This window comes from Pelobates fuscus, chromosome 2 (assembly GCF_036172605.1).
Source record: "Pelobates fuscus isolate aPelFus1 chromosome 2, aPelFus1.pri, whole genome shotgun sequence".
Lineage (NCBI taxonomy): Eukaryota > Metazoa > Chordata > Amphibia > Anura > Pelobatidae > Pelobates > Pelobates fuscus.
The window spans coordinates 434,735,581-434,751,638 of NC_086318.1; positions in this window are offsets into that span (position 1 = coordinate 434,735,581).

Genomic DNA, 16,058 nt, shown 5'->3' on the forward strand with positions numbered 1-16,058 from the left:
TAGGTAGACAATTAGGGGAAACAGAGTTTACTGCAGCCAAGTTTGGATAGCTTCATGTAGGTGAAGTACTTTTTTTATGCCCAACGTTCTCTGTATAAGAATTTGTGAGTGCCTTAAACGGCAGGCCGGCACTGTGGACAGGAGCAGGGGTACGTTGTAACTGTTTTTGGGGACACACCGAGGTTTAATTATTAATGTAATTTAATGTCTTACTTGAAGATCCTCGTAAATGAAATCAATCTCAATGATTCCTCTTCGGTAATACGCCGTCGGTGATGTTTATTAAAGATTAAGAAATGTAATTGCAGGATAAAGAGTTAAACGCGAGGGTAGGGTCAATGTATCTGTTACAACTATTGTTCTTTCACATTTTACTACAGAACTGTATCGGTTTAGCCTTGAAAAATACAGCATTTTCACAATTAATACGGTTCTACAAGTGGAGCAGTCACCATGGAAACCAACAGAATGTTCCTGATGATTGCTTAACTTTTGACACTTTTCTCATTTTTATAAACCCCCCCACCCGCCCGCCGCAATGCTACACTTACTTTATGCTAACAGCACATTGTGGCAAACCTAGCCACTTAAGACTATGGAACTGGGTCTCTAAGGGTTGTCCTACACACTGCTACCATATTGTGTTGGACTGTAATTTGCTTTCTGTATAGAAATGTCTGTGTGCCTGTATTCTGCTGGCATTTACATGGTCGTTTCACGAACAGCAATTTTACCAGCTGTTCGTGAAACGAATTAGATACCAAACACAAGCCCTCACACGGAGGGTCGTGTGTCTCCAATTACCGGATTGCAACATTGTTGCAATCGGTAATTAAAGGTATTCCTAGGTGGCCGTCGTTCGACTACCGACCACGCGGCGGTCGGCCATCTTGGATCCTTTGTCACCCCAGCGGTGGTCTGTCATCGAGCGCGTGGAACTAAAAACGGCAACTCTACGTCACGAACACCGCAGTACTTCCAGGCCGTTCGGGAGCTCCGGTCTTCTCCTATTATGGTTCCCGATCGGTGTTCGGTACTTTCAAACGAATTGAATAAATAAATGTATTTTGTATGGCGTTCGGTTGTTTCAGCTGGGATCTGAGCGGTATTCACACGAAATGTACACTCAGACCCCAGCTATCTACCGAACGTCCGTTCGTCTGAATAGCATGAATATTGGGAAAGTTGTGAATTTAAATGTAAAATGCCAGTTCTGCTGCACGGAGGGATAATCCACTTAACGGTGTATTTCAGTGGGAGTGTCCCTCTCGTGCAGCAGTGCCTGATGGGAGAAAAGCTCCAAATGTTAAGTCCCCCATTTAGTCCCTTACTGTATTACCCCTGCTAGGTCAGTAAGGAAACCCCTTGCATGGGGACTTGCATAAATACTGGAAGCTGTGAATAAAGACTTCAGTTGACTCCCAGACTGTGTTTCGTCCGGTTATTGGGAGGATTGGGATATTGCCTTACATAGAAACATAGAAACATAGAATGTGACGGCAGATAAGAACCATTCGGCCCATCTAGTCTGCCCAGTTTTCTAAATACTTGCATTAGTCCCTGGCCTTATCTTATAGTTAGGATAGCCTTATGCCTATCCCAAGCATGCTTAAACTCCTTTACTGTGTTAACCTCTACCACTTCAGCTGGAAGGCTATTCCATGCATCCACTACCCTCTCAGTAAAGTAATACTTCCTGATATTATTTTTAAACCTTTGTCCCTCTAATTTAAGACTATGTCCTCTTGTTGTGGTAGTTTTTCTTCTTTTAAATATAGTCTCCTCCTTTACTGTGTTGATTCCCTTTATGTATTTAAATGTTTCTATCATATCCCCCCTGTCTCGTCTTTCCTCCATGCTATACATGTTAAGATCCTTTAACCTTTCCTGGTAAGTTTTATCCTGCAATCCATGAACCAGTTTAGTAGCCCTTCTTTGAACTCTCTCTAAGGTATCAATATCCTTCTGAAGATAGGGTCTCCAGTACTGTGTACAGTACTCCAAGTGAGGTCTCACCAGTGTTCTGTACAATGGCATGAGCACTTCCCTCTTTCTACTGCTAATACCTCTCCCTATACAACCAAGCATTCTGCTAGCATTTCCTGCTGCTCTATTACATTGTCTGCCCACCTTTAAGTCATCAGAAATAATCACCCCTAAATCCCTTTCCTCAGATGTTGAGGTTAGGACTCTATCAAATATTCTGTACTCTGCCCTTGGGTTTTTACGTCCAAGATGCATTATCTTGCACTTATCCACATTAAATGTCAGTTGCCACAACTCTGACCATTTTTCTAGTTTACCTAAATCATTTTCCATTTGGCTTATCCCTCCTGGAACATCAACCCTGTTACATATCTTAGTATCATCCGCAAAAAGACACACCTTACCATCAAGACCTTCTGCAATATCACTAATAAAAATATTAAAGAGAATGGGTCCAAGTACAGATCCCTGAGGTACCCCACTGGTGACAAGCCCAAGCTTCGAATATACTCCATTGACTACAACCCTCTGTTGCCTGTCACTCAGCCACTGCCTTACCCATTCAACAATATTGTAATCCAAACTCAAAGATTGTAGTTTGTTGATAAGCCTTCTATGTGCAACAGTGTCAAAAGCCTTACTGAAATCGAGGTAAGCAATGTCTACTGCACCACCCTGATCTATAATTTTAGTTACCCAATCAAAAAAATCAATAAGATTAGTTTGGCATGATCTCCCTGAAGTAAACCCATGTTGTCTTTGATCTTGAAATCCATGTGTTTTTAGATGTTCAACAATCCTATCCTTTAACATGGTTTCCATCACTTTCCCCACTACTGAAGTTAGGCTTACTGGCCTATAGTTGCCCGACTCCTCCCTATTACCTTTCTTGTGAATGGGCACAACATTTGCTAACTTCCAATCTTCTGGGACTACTCCTGTTATCAATGATTGGTTAAATAAATCTGTTAATGGTTTTGCTAGTACACCACTAAGCTCTTTTAATAGCTTTGGGTGTATTCCATCAGGTCCCATTGACTTATTTGTCTTTACTTTTGACAGTTGAAATAGAACCTCTTCCTCTGTAAACTCACGTGTAATAAATGACTCATTTATCCTTTTTCTTAACTGAGGTCCCTTTCCTTCATTTTCATCTGTAAATACCGAACAAAAATATTCATTGAGGCAGTCAGCTAGACCTTTATCCTCATCTACATACCGTCATACCTTCCTTCTTTTGTTTTTAATCTAACTAATCCTTGTTTTACTTTTCTTTTCTCATTTATGTATCTAAAAAAAGTTTTGTCCCCCTTTTTTACTGACTGTGCTATTTTCTCTTCTGTGTGTGATTTGGAAGCTCTTATAACTTGCTTAGCCTCTTTCTGCCTAATCTTATAGGTCATTCTGTCTTCCTCACTCTGGCTTTTTTTATAATTACTAAATGCTAACTTTTTGTTTTTTACTATTTTGGCTACATCTGTGGAGTACCACAGTGGTTTCTTGAATTTTTTGCTTTTACTGACAAGCCTAATGCAATTTTCTGTTGCCTTCAGTAGTGCAACTTTTAAATAATCCCATTTCTTTTGGACTCCATTTAAATTGCTCCAGTCTAATAATGACTCCTTTACACATATTCTAATTTTGGAAAAGTCTGTTTTTCTAAAGTCTAAAACTTTAGTTTTTGTGTGGTGTGACTCGGTCACTGTTCTTATATTAAACCACACTGACTGATGATCACTGGATCCTAAACTTTCACCTACAGTAATATCTGATACCAAATCTCCATTTGTTAACACTAAATCTAGTGTGGCGAAACCAACTTCGCCACTGTGAACTGGAGAAGCCTGGTTGTTAGCCTCCTGCCCTGTGACTATGGCCCTCCAGGTTAAACCTTTTATGTTCCCTGCAGAAAGGCATATTCGTGCCTTTCAGCCGGGGTGTTCGGTAGATTCCAGCTACCGAACAAACTACCGTATGAGGGACCACCTAGGAGCTGGAGTGTGCCGTCAATTAACCGCCCAGAAGCTGCGGTTAACCGCAGCTTAATTGATGAACGCTGGGTGGCCTTTGTTCGTTTGCCGACCACGAGGCGGCGGCCATTTTAATCGTGCGAAAGACCAGCGGTGTTCGGCGAGGATTCTATGGAACTATAAATGGACACTTATTTGCACGAACACCACTGAGCCGTCCGTCTCCTGGTTCCTATTCGTGGGGATGTAGCCGAACAGCCGTTCACTCTGTATTTTATGTTTCATGTGAATTGTAGTAACCCAGATAGCTACGCCAGGGAGCCTATTTGTGTGATTAAAGACTTTGGCTCCATGGCGATTAAACTGTATTCATGTAGTCTGGGTGCCATTCACCTAATAATGTGCACCCAGACCTGAGCTATCTGGGGATATGTAACATGTCTGTGTTGGGTGTAATAAAAGTGACTTTATATATTTTAAAACATAATACTGTATTTAGGTTCCCACATGTGTAATGGAGTTTGGTCTCTGGCTTGGGAGATAATTGGATTACTTCTCCAATTATCTCCAGGGCAGAAGGGAGGAAACCAGGATGCATTGTGGGAATGTTTACTGCTGTGTGTCTGTAATTGGTTTATGTCTGTCCTTTGTTACAGTCTTCCATTTGGTCCCCTAGGGGAGTGTCCACCAGGTGGGAGACCTGCATAAATACTGGGCAGGTAGCCCTGAGTAAATGAGTTCTTGCTTAACCCTGAAGCTGAAGTGTTGTCTCTTTCTTGGGGGAAGGGGACTGTATGCTGATTGCCAGGAGTGTAAGCTGTTCGTATGGCTTTTCCTGTTCGGCTGCTTCCAGGGTTCGTGTGTCTGCTGTTCGAGAGTTGGTGAATCCGTGCAGTTTGGGAGTTCGGGGAATTGGTGCTTATAGTAGCTGCTGGTCTATCTAAAGGGGATTATCGCCTAAACTGGGTTTTATCCCCTTTTGAGCAAAACGGTCCGTTACATCTAGTATGGCCTCTTTACGAGTTGGCTCCTCAACAACTTGTTTTAGAGACAATCCCAGTAGGGAGTTTAGAATATGTGTGCTCCTGGCACATGTAGCTATTTTTGTTTTCCAATTTACATCAGGAAGATTAAAGTCACCCATGATGATAACTTCCCCCTTCATTGTCATTTTAGCTATTTCTTCAACTAGTAGATTATCTAACTCTTCAATTTGTCCTGGGGGCCTATAAATCACACCTACACGAGTTACTGTGTGATTACCAAATTCTAACGCAACCCAAACGGACTCTATGTTCACCTCACTAACCTTTATTAGGCTAGATTTTATGCTATTCTTTACATACAGGGCCACCCCTCCCCCTTTCTTGCCTTCCCTGTCTTTTCTATATAAAGAGTACCCTGGTATTGCTATGTCCCAGTCATTTTTCTCATTATACCATGTCTCAGTAACAGCGACTAAATCTACACTATCAGTTGCCATTATTGCCACAAGTTCATGGATCTTATTCCCTAAACTGCGAGCATTTGTAGACATGACTCTAAGCTTATCATTTTTTAACACACTTGCTACAGGCACCTTCTGTCCTTGTTTTGGGGGACAATTGGATTGATGTTTTATCACCCTTTTGCCCCCCCCTCCTAGTTTAAATACATCCTAGCAAAACCTCTGAACTGCTCACTAAGAACATTTGTTCCCTTTTGAGAAAGATGCAAACCATCTTTTTTGTACAGTTCCATTCCAAACAGAGCTACCATGAGCAATAAAGCCAAATCCTTGCTCCCGACACCATTCACCAAGCCACAAGTTAAAGTCCCTAATACGCATCCGCCTGTCGTTCTGAGTGTTATGCACAGGCAGAACTTCAGAGAATGACAATGTGGAAGCAACCTGCCGTATATCATTGGCAAAAACACTAAAAACTTCCTTAACCTCTGAAACCTCATTGCAAGCCAAGTCATTTGTCCCTAAATGGACAAGTACATCCAATTCCCCTTCCTGCTTTGCTTGCTTAACAATATTACAGATACGTCTCCTGTCTCTGTTAGCAGTAGCTCCGGGAAGACACCTCACAAGACCACCATTGTCCATCTCCACACCTCTTATGATGGAATCCCCCACCAACAACTGCTTTCTATTAGGCCTCACCATAGTCTTCAAGCCTCTCTGCACAACACCACTAGCCTCAGTGCCTCTCTGCACAACACCACTAGCCTCAATGCCTCTCTTCACAACACCACTAGCCTCAATGCCTCTCTTCACAACACCACTAGCCTCAGTGCCTCTCTTCACAACACCACTAGCCTCAGTGCCTCTCTGCACAACACCACTAGCCTCAGTGCCTCTCTGCACAACACCACTAGCCTCAGTGCCTCTCTGCACAACACCACTAGCCTCAGTGCCTCTCTGCACAACACCACTAGCCTCAGTGCCTCTCTGCACAACACCACTAGCCTCAGTGCCTCTCTGCACAACACCACTAGCCTCAGTGCCTCTCTGCACAACACCACTAGCCTCAGTGCCTCTCTGCACAACACCACTAGCCTCAGTGCCTCTCTGCACAACACCACTAGCCTCAGTGCCTCTCTGCACAACACCACTAGCCTCAGTGCCTCTCTGCACAACACCACTAGCCTCAGTGCCTCTCTGCACAACACCACTAGCCTCAGTGCCTCTCTGCACAACACCACTAGCCTCAGTGCCTCTCTGCACAACACCACTAGCCTCAGTGCCTCTCTGCACAACACCACTAGCCTCAGTGCCTCTCTGCACAACACCACTAGCCTCAGTGCCTCTCTGCACAACACCACTAGCCTCAGTGCCTCTCTGCACAACACCACTAGCCTCAGTGCCTCTCTGCACAACACCACTAGCCTCAGTGCCTCTCTGCACAACACCACTAGCCTCAGTGCCTCTCTGCACAACACCACTAGCCTCAGTGCCTCTCTGCACAACACCACTAGCCTCAGTGCCTCTCTCCGCGACACCACTACACTCTGAAAGTGCAGAAAATGAATTATGTAGAGCAACAGACTGTGCAATATGCCTTTTATCCACAACTCCAAGTCTACCAGATCCTACAGTAATCCATCTGCCATTCCTAGTATGTCTCTGCGGCAGTGGCTTTGCAGCAGTTCCAGCCTGAGTTTGTTTACCAGATAATTTACAAATCTCAGACTTCAAAAATACAATCTCCTGCCGCAAAATAGAGAACTGTCTACAGATTAGACAACAACCAAACCTCCAAAAAGTGGAACGTGAAACAAATGCAAAGCAACTATTACACTGAACTAAGTCTGCCATTCCAATGAGGCGAATAATTTAAATCAAACAAATTTTACCTTTTTTTTTATTTATCCTCCTGAATACCTCGGATTACCTCCAGGTTATCTCCAGAATATCTCCAACCACACACACTTAGAAGCAACACTCTCCAGAATATCTCCAACCACACACACACTTAGAAGCAACACTCTCCAGAATATCTCCAACCACACACACACACTTAGAAGCAACACTTAGATGAAGCAACCAAGCTCTATTAGCCAAGCTAATGACAACAGCCCTTATATACTCCTAAAATCACCTCCCACTAGGAATGTTTAACACCTGGGCAGGCCTCTGCTTATTAGCAAACAATAGCTAATTTACACAGCAATCAATAGCAAGTAGCTACCTAATCAAATCAAATGCCTTATAATTACCAACAGGAAATCAAACCTTGTGCAATCAGTAACCTTTTCCTACAGATGAATCTTACCTGTAACAGTAAAAAAGAAAACTCTTAGCACAACTCTTAGACAGTTGAAGCTTCTGTAAAACTCTCCAGAATATCTCCAACCACACACACACTTAGAATCAACACTTAGATGAAGCAACCAAGCTCTATTAGCCAAGCTAATGACAACTACCCTTATATACTCCTAAAATCACCTCCCACTAGGAATGTTTAACACCTGGGTAGGCCTCTGCTTATTAGCAAACAATAGCTAATTTAAATAGCAATCAATAGCAAGTAGCTACCTAATCCAATCAAATGCCTTATAATTACCAACAGGAAATCAAACCTTGTGCAGTCAGTAACCTTTTCCTACAGATGAATCTTACCTGTAACAGTAAAAAAGAACTCTTAGCACAACTCTTAGACAGTTGAAGCTTCTGTAAAACTCTCCAGAATATCTCCAACCACACACACTTAGAAGCAACACTTAGATGAAGCAACCAAGCCTTACTTTTCAGCGCTGACTGTGGATTTACCTGTAATACCAGCGAAGATCGTGGATTATAATACTGCACTCCGCTACACACATTATAACAGGATATGTGATCATTGTCATCACTTAACTCAAATACAGAGAGGGGACATCTCTCCACGCAACTACCACAAATAGAAGGGGGCAGTAAGGGGCTCTTTATATGGGATGGAGAGGGTGGTAGAGGGTTCTGTATATGGGATGGAGGAGGCGGTAGAGGGCCCTGTATATGGGATGAAGGGGGCAGTACAGAGCTCTGTATACGGGATGAAGGGGGCGGTACAGAGCTCTGTATATGGGATTCAGGGGGCGGTACAGGGCTCTGTATATGGGATTGAGGGGGCGGTACAGGGCTCTGTATATGGGATAGAGGGGGCGGTACAGAGCTCTGTATATGGGATTGAGGGGGCGGTACAGAGCTCTGTATATGGGATGAAGGGAGCGGTACAGAGCTCTGTATATGGGATGAAGGGGGCGGTACAGAGCTCTGTATATGGGATTGAGGGGGCGGTACAGGGCTCTGTATATAGGATGGAGGAGGCGGTAGAGGGCTCCGTATATGGGATGGAGGGGGCGGTACAAGGCTCCGTATATGAGATGGAGGGGGCGGTACAGGGCTCTGTTTTTGGGATGTAGGGGGCCGTGCAGGGCTCTGTATATGGGATGGGGGGGGGGGGGGGGCGTACAGGGCTCTGTAGATGGGATGGAGGGGGCGGTAGAGGTCTCTGTATATGGGATGGAGGGGGCGGTACAGAGCTCTGTATATGGGATGTAGGGGGAGGCACAGGGCTATGTATATGGGATGGAGGGGGAGGCACAGGGCTCTGTATATGGGATGGAGGGGCGGTACAGAGCTCTGTATATGGGATGTAGGGGGCGGGACAGGGCTCTGTATATGGGATGGAAGGGGTGGTACAGAGCTCTATATAGGGATGGAGGGGCGGTACAGGGCTCTGTATATGGGATGGGGGGCGGTACAGGGCTCTGTATAGGGGATGAAGGGGACGGTACAGGGCTCTGTATATGGGATGGAGGGGGCGGTACAGGGAGCTGTATATGGGGTGGAGGGGGCGGTAGAGGGTTCTGTATATGGGATGGAGGGGGCGGTAGAGGGCTCTGTATATGAGATGGAGGGGCGGTACAGGGCTCTGATTATGGGATGGAGGGGGCGGTACAGGGCTCTGTATATGGGATGGAGTGGGCAGTACAGGGCTCTGTATATGGGATGGAGGGGCGGTAGAGGGCTCTGTATATAGGATGGAGGGGGTGGTACAGGGCTCTGTATATGGGATGGAGGGCGCGGTAGAGGGCTCTGTATATGGGATGGAGGGGGCGGTAGAGAGCTCTGTATATGGGATGGAGGGGGTGGTACAGGGCTCTGTATATGGGATGGAGGTGGCGGTTTCCGGAGTTCTGTATATGGGATGGAGGGGGCGGTACATGGCTCGTTATATGGGATGGAGGGGCAGTACAGGGGTCTGTATATGGGATGGAGGGGATGGTACAGAGAGCTGTATATGGGATGGAGGGGGCGGTACAGAGAGCTGTATATGGGGTGGGCGGTACAAGGCTCTGTATATGGGATGGAGGGGCGGTACAGGGAGATGTATATGGGGTGGAGGGGGTGGAAGAGGGTTCTGTATATGGGATGGAGGGGGCGGTAGAGGGTTCTGTATATGGGGTGGAGGGGGCGGTAGAGGGCTCTGCATATCGGATGAGGGGGCGGTAGAGGGCTCTGTATGTGGGATGGAGGGGGCGGTACAGAGCTCTGTATATGGGATGAAGGGGGTGGTACAGGGCTCTGTATATGGGATGAAGGGGGTGGTACAGGGCTCTGTATATGGGATGGAGGGGACGGTACAGGGCTCTGTATATGGGATGGAGGGGACGGTACAGAGCTCTGTATATGGGATGGAGGGGGTGGTACAGGGCTCTGTATATGGGATGGAGGAGGCGGTACAGGGCTCTGTATATGGGATGGAGGGGACGGTACAGGGCTCTGTATATGGGATGGAGGGAGCGGTACAGGGCTCTGTATATGGGATGGAGGGAGCGGTACAGAGCTCTGTATATGGGATGGAGGGGGCGGTACAGGGCTCTGTATATGGGATGGAGGAGGCGGTACAGGGCTTTGTTTATAGGATAGAGGGGGCGGTACCGGGCTCTGTATATGGGATGGAGGGGGCGGTACAAGGGAGGAGGGAGAATGCGGCAAGACGGAGGAGAGAAGATGGAAGTTGGCCATGTAGAGTAAGAAGATCATAGCTTGGAAAGGAGAGTTTCGGGTTTGCATTACATAGAAATTTCTGCTGGCTTCTCTTGTTGAATGTGAACAAAGTGTAACTCTTGGCCCTACTGTGCGATGGCTGTAGTATTTATTCATTGTTACATAGGCTGAAAAGAGACATGTGTCCATCAAGTTCAGCCTTCCTCACATCTGTTTTTTGCTGTTGATAATCATTCAGATATAATACTGTGGAACCTCAGAACTCGAACGTTCCCTTTCTCAAACAATTCGGAAGTCGAACAAAAATTTAAGGTAAAAAATGTCTCAGTACGGGGACGATCCTTGGTACCCGAACAAATCATGCCACAAACATGTTCAATTAGACACATTTTAAATGCCAGAAGAACCGTTACCTATCCCCATTCAAACAATAATATCTCTTCTCCTTTCCACTTACGCCATCAACTCAAATCATTACAGGTAAAATGAAGTTACATTTTCATTTCATTTACTGTACATTGTGTTTATTATTTTTTCCCTATGCAATTTTATGCATGTAAGGCATTATTAAACTGTAAAATTAGTTTTGGGGGTCTGGAATGGATGAATCAAACTGGAATGAATTAAGTTTGAGATCTGAGGTTCCACTGTCTACAGTTATAATGCACTGACCCAGGTTATGTTGTGAATACACACATACTGTATCTCTTCCTGCTGATTTGACTTCCCGTCACAGTGGATCACCCATCGCCTATACTTGTCTTTTCACTAAAAATGCCTGTTTGCTTTCTTTCTGTGTTTTTTTGCATGTATCTGCTAATCCCATCAGGCAATTATCCTCCTGAAACCAGCAATTAACGAAGGAGCCTTCAGATCTCTCATTTAAACCATTAGTCTGTTAGCATGTGAGGGGGACCTCACAAAGTCAGTAGAAAATATTTGCCTGAGGTTGAAGTTTGACAAACACCAGACAGGCATCTTTGGCGCACGGTGAAGGGCTGTAAGTGGACGCAGCTCCAGTGAGCGCCTACAATAAGGCCTGCGTGCCTGATGCCGATTAAAGCCTAATTAGTTTCATCAGTGAACTGAGGCTTTAAAGGCAGAGCCTGCTAAAAAAAAAATGAGGAGTAATTATTATAATAATGTATAGATAATTATACGGCGGCCAACATGATGCCGATTTTTAGGAGGACTCAGCCTTCCAGTTTTACTGGATGTTTAATGGCCTTAGTACTGCGATCAGTTTAACTCTTGCTAAGCAGAGGGTTAAATGATCTCCCCAGTGCTGCAAATTATCTGTTTATTTGTAAGGTGGGAGCGTTCCTTTGTTAGTTCTGGTTTCGGGCACCCCACTATTTCTTTCAATAATTACTTACCTATAATCCAGCCACAAGACGCAGAGCTTTAGGGGTTTGGAGTATTCCTTTACCAGTCCTAGCTCCCAATGATGTCTAATCGAGGAATCCACCGGATCAGTAAATGAGACCTGGGCCTAATTCACCCTAAAATGTAGGTTGGTAACTTTCAGTCTGAGCTGGTTCAATGTGGCATTCACCCAACTTATAGTGAGTCTCACGTTCAGTGATAATGGAAGGATAGAGGATCTGTGACTATTTTGTACGGTCCATCGAAGATATTAAAGTATAAACGTGTACAAAATAGTCCTGTTATACAGGTATCTCAAACCATATTTACTATGTCTAACATTCCATTACAAGTCCAAATGACACTACTGCTAGTCACAACATGAATGTATAGAGAGTATGGAGATTATGGTAAGTGTGTATTATGAAATATCATGCAGTTCTGCACGTTTAGTAAGGATTATCCTTGCAGTATCCGGCCTTCAAATGGCTCAGTCACCCCATGTGGCCAAACGTGGAGTTGCGGGAATAAAATAAATAAATATGGAAATGTGTAACATAAATAAATAATAATGAATCAAAGCAGCAGACACCAGTATTTATTATCAATACAATCAATAACGGAATCTATTTGATGTCTGCCATGAACATGCAAAGTAGGTAAGTGCCAAACGCTGTGTGTCTAATATTTCTCTATGAATGTATAGAGATGGACCGGATTGATGGATCGTTGTGTGACTTCAATACTTGTCTCTAACACACCTGATTGGATAAAAGTTATCAATCTTACAATCTCACAGGTGGGGGATTGGGCTACAATGTGAAGTATTTTTTGGCTCCGAAATAAAATAAAGTTTTATCGATTTTTACATTATTATTTTTCAAACAAAGGGAACCTAGTAGTCGTAAAGGACCAGTTTGGACACCATAACAACTTCATCAAAATGAAGTTATTATGGTGCCCGAAGGTCCTCTGCACTGACTTACCTTTAGGGGTTAAACCATTCTAGCTGCAGGTTAAAAATTGGCGATACATGCAACCCTGACTTCATTGAGGTGGTCTGGGTGTCTATAGTGTTTCTTTAACTTAAAGGACTACTAAAGGCACCCAGACCACTTGATTTCATAAAGTGGTCTGGGAACAGTCGTCCTGTCATTTGAACCCATCAATGTAAGACATTGTCGTTTAGTAGATACGGCAACATTGTGACTGCAGGGCTAAACAGACCTCTTTAGTGGCTGTTTTCTTTCTACCCTTCCCCGCTGTGAGAACCGAGTCAGACATGGTACTCACGTCACCCCCTGCTTAATGTCTCTCATAGAAAGCATTTGATTGGAGGAGCTTGCTGCGTTCGCTTCTCGTCACCAATGTTCCACGGTGTGAAACATTCCATTGGACAAGCAAACAAGGAAGCAACGAATGCTGGATGATGTAGCTGGAGAAGGAGCGGGTGGCAGCACCAAGTGAGTCTTGCCACTGAAGAAAAAAAGTTAAAACCTTTAATCCTTTACTGTAATTTAATTTAGGGGTCCCCGACATCCAACTAGTAAGGAGAACATTATAGCGCTAAGAATACATGATTTGTTTCCTAGAAATAAAAAGCTAATAATGAAGAAGTAACAACTTGTGAAGTATGACATACCAGTGTTTGCAGAGAGGGGTGATTGGATGTGCTTTATTAACCCTTTCCCAACAGCAATTTAAGTATTACGCACACAGCCTTGGAGGATTAGAGTTAAACATTTACAAATTGCTATTAAATCTCTCTGTGAATGTACTGACAGGTTTAAACTGAAGTCCTTTATAAATGTAGTGAATAGAAAGGCACAGATTTGACACATGACAATCTGATACCTACAATACGCTGCGCTCCACCTTTTGTGCAACTGTGGCTCTCTGTTCTGTGAGCTCATTTAACCCCTTAAGGACCAAACTTCTGGAATAAAAGGGAATCACGACATGTCACACATGTCATGTGTCCTTAAGGGGTTAAAGTGGTTCTGTCATCAGAAATACTGTCTGCGCCATAATACAGCACGTTAAAACGCCATGTAGCATGTCTCGATCAGTTCTACATCGGTTCATTTTGTTTTATAACATTGCAAATACAATATTTCCTGCTGGTCTCGGGCATGTCGGCCACTGGACATCTTCAGAGAATTCAAAGAATCCTTGTGTCTCCTTCACAGTTGAAAGCTGAGAGCTTCATGCAAACCATAGACTCTGCGCAGCCTTGTTTTTAATCAGTAACTGGGACTGGGGGTTTAGAATTGTGATGCAATTCCAAGAAGGACGCCTGCACAATGGCACACTGACAGATCTTCATTTACTGCAGCACGGTTACATGGGAATATTATTAATCGACTTCATTATTGTTTTAAACTGATTTACGGACTGAGATTTAAGGTGACAGTAACACTTTCAGCAAAGTTTACATTGCACGTTTCGTTTAACCTCAATATGTTATTTTTAATACACCAATAATGTCCTCCCTCTTCAGCCCCAAGTCCGGAATCCATGTATAGCTTAATAAAGGAGGAGGAAAAACAGTCATAGTACAGTGAGGGGCCAAGCCGGGCCTTGTGGGATCTCACCATCCAGAAGGAAATTAATTTGTCCAAAGGCACAATTTTTGATTTAGCTCTTTTTCGGATGGCGAGAGCCTACGAGTCATAGGTCCAGGATGGGTCGGAATGTACCCTCCATCTTTGAATTATGAACAGGTTTGAGCTCCTTAGACCATATCTGGCAGCTAGAACAAACATGAAGAAATCATTCCGTTCCTTTCACAGTCAAAGGCCAAATATCTGAGCCATGAGAAGATTACAGAAAGGGCAAGAGAGCAGAAGAAGATCCCATGGACAGGTGGTGCTGAAAGGCCTGACAGAATTAAACCCAAGACCCAGAGGTCTAAAACAGACCTGGTCTAGGAGTCCCTGAAGAACAGAAGATCCCAACCTCCAAGCCCGCTACTATGACTGTAGTGGAAAACATTATGTAGAATTCATAGGGACAGAAACTTTTTGACCTACTTCGATTTCTTAAAAGAGGAAATACCTTGCGCCACTGGGCTTTCCCAGAGGACTTAAATGAAGCAACAGAAGAAGACTGAAACAATGAGAAAAATGAAATGAAAGCCCCATAAAAAATACCCTTGACATGAGGCCACCAAAAAAAAAACTTGACAGGACTTGAGCCACAAAGATATTTTTTTTTATTTGAATATTAAATAGATAACTAAATAATCTACTGTTCCTTCGTCAAAGGAGTTTCTCAGACACTAGGAAAACCCGTCAGATGTGTGGTGAACCACTGTGTGTCTTCCCTATGTACATCATAGCTAAGGGAAGTTGAGAATTACCAAGGTAGAGCCTCTAGAAACACTCCTTCATACCCTAGAGTGACATAGGGAGAGAAGGTGACCAGTGTGGCATAGTCACAAAATATCAGAGCCCCTGGGCGCCTTAAACAGAGTGGATATTATCTATGTGGGGCTCAAGCCCAGCTGTCTACAATTGAATTCATACCAAGGGATCTTCATGAGGAGGACTCTTTGGATGGCTTGCAGTCCCATAAGACAGAGGTCACTTGTCCCTCAATAAAGAACACATCTTCAATATCATGCTTGTAAAAAAGTAATCTTATCTCAGAGCTCCATGGAATCCACCTTCCTACAGAAACATAAGTGAGGATTCTACAGTAAAGGATGGAGAGAGAGTAGCTTGCTGGTGCATTGATTTATGGGTATTTCTGCATTTCTGGCTGGGAGAAACGTTACCCCACCGTAATATTCGTGTCTCTCACCACCCTAGGAAGACAATCACAGTTTTACTATTTAATTTTTTCAACAGATTTTAGACATTCTTTTCCATTCTGCGATCCTTTGGTAAGTTACTATACTAGGGCAGTAGTGTTAAATCATAACCTATCCAGCAGTTCAACTGCAATCCTCATCATCCACAGTGTAAGAATGATGAGACAGACACTCTTACTTACTCTGCACATTACTCACTAATAATCATCAGTAAATCCACACAGTCACATCACAAACAGAAAAAAAAAAAAAAATCAAAGGAAAATGCGTAACAGCGACATCATTCTACCATTTACCAATTCCACAGAAGTGGCACAGAGATGATTTATAAGAAATAATAACAGAGAAAATTAGAGATGGTTTATTCTCGTAAATTTTTATTAATGATATAGCTTTAAAGATCTTGTAATGTATCAATTTTCCACTAATTGGTACTGCGTGT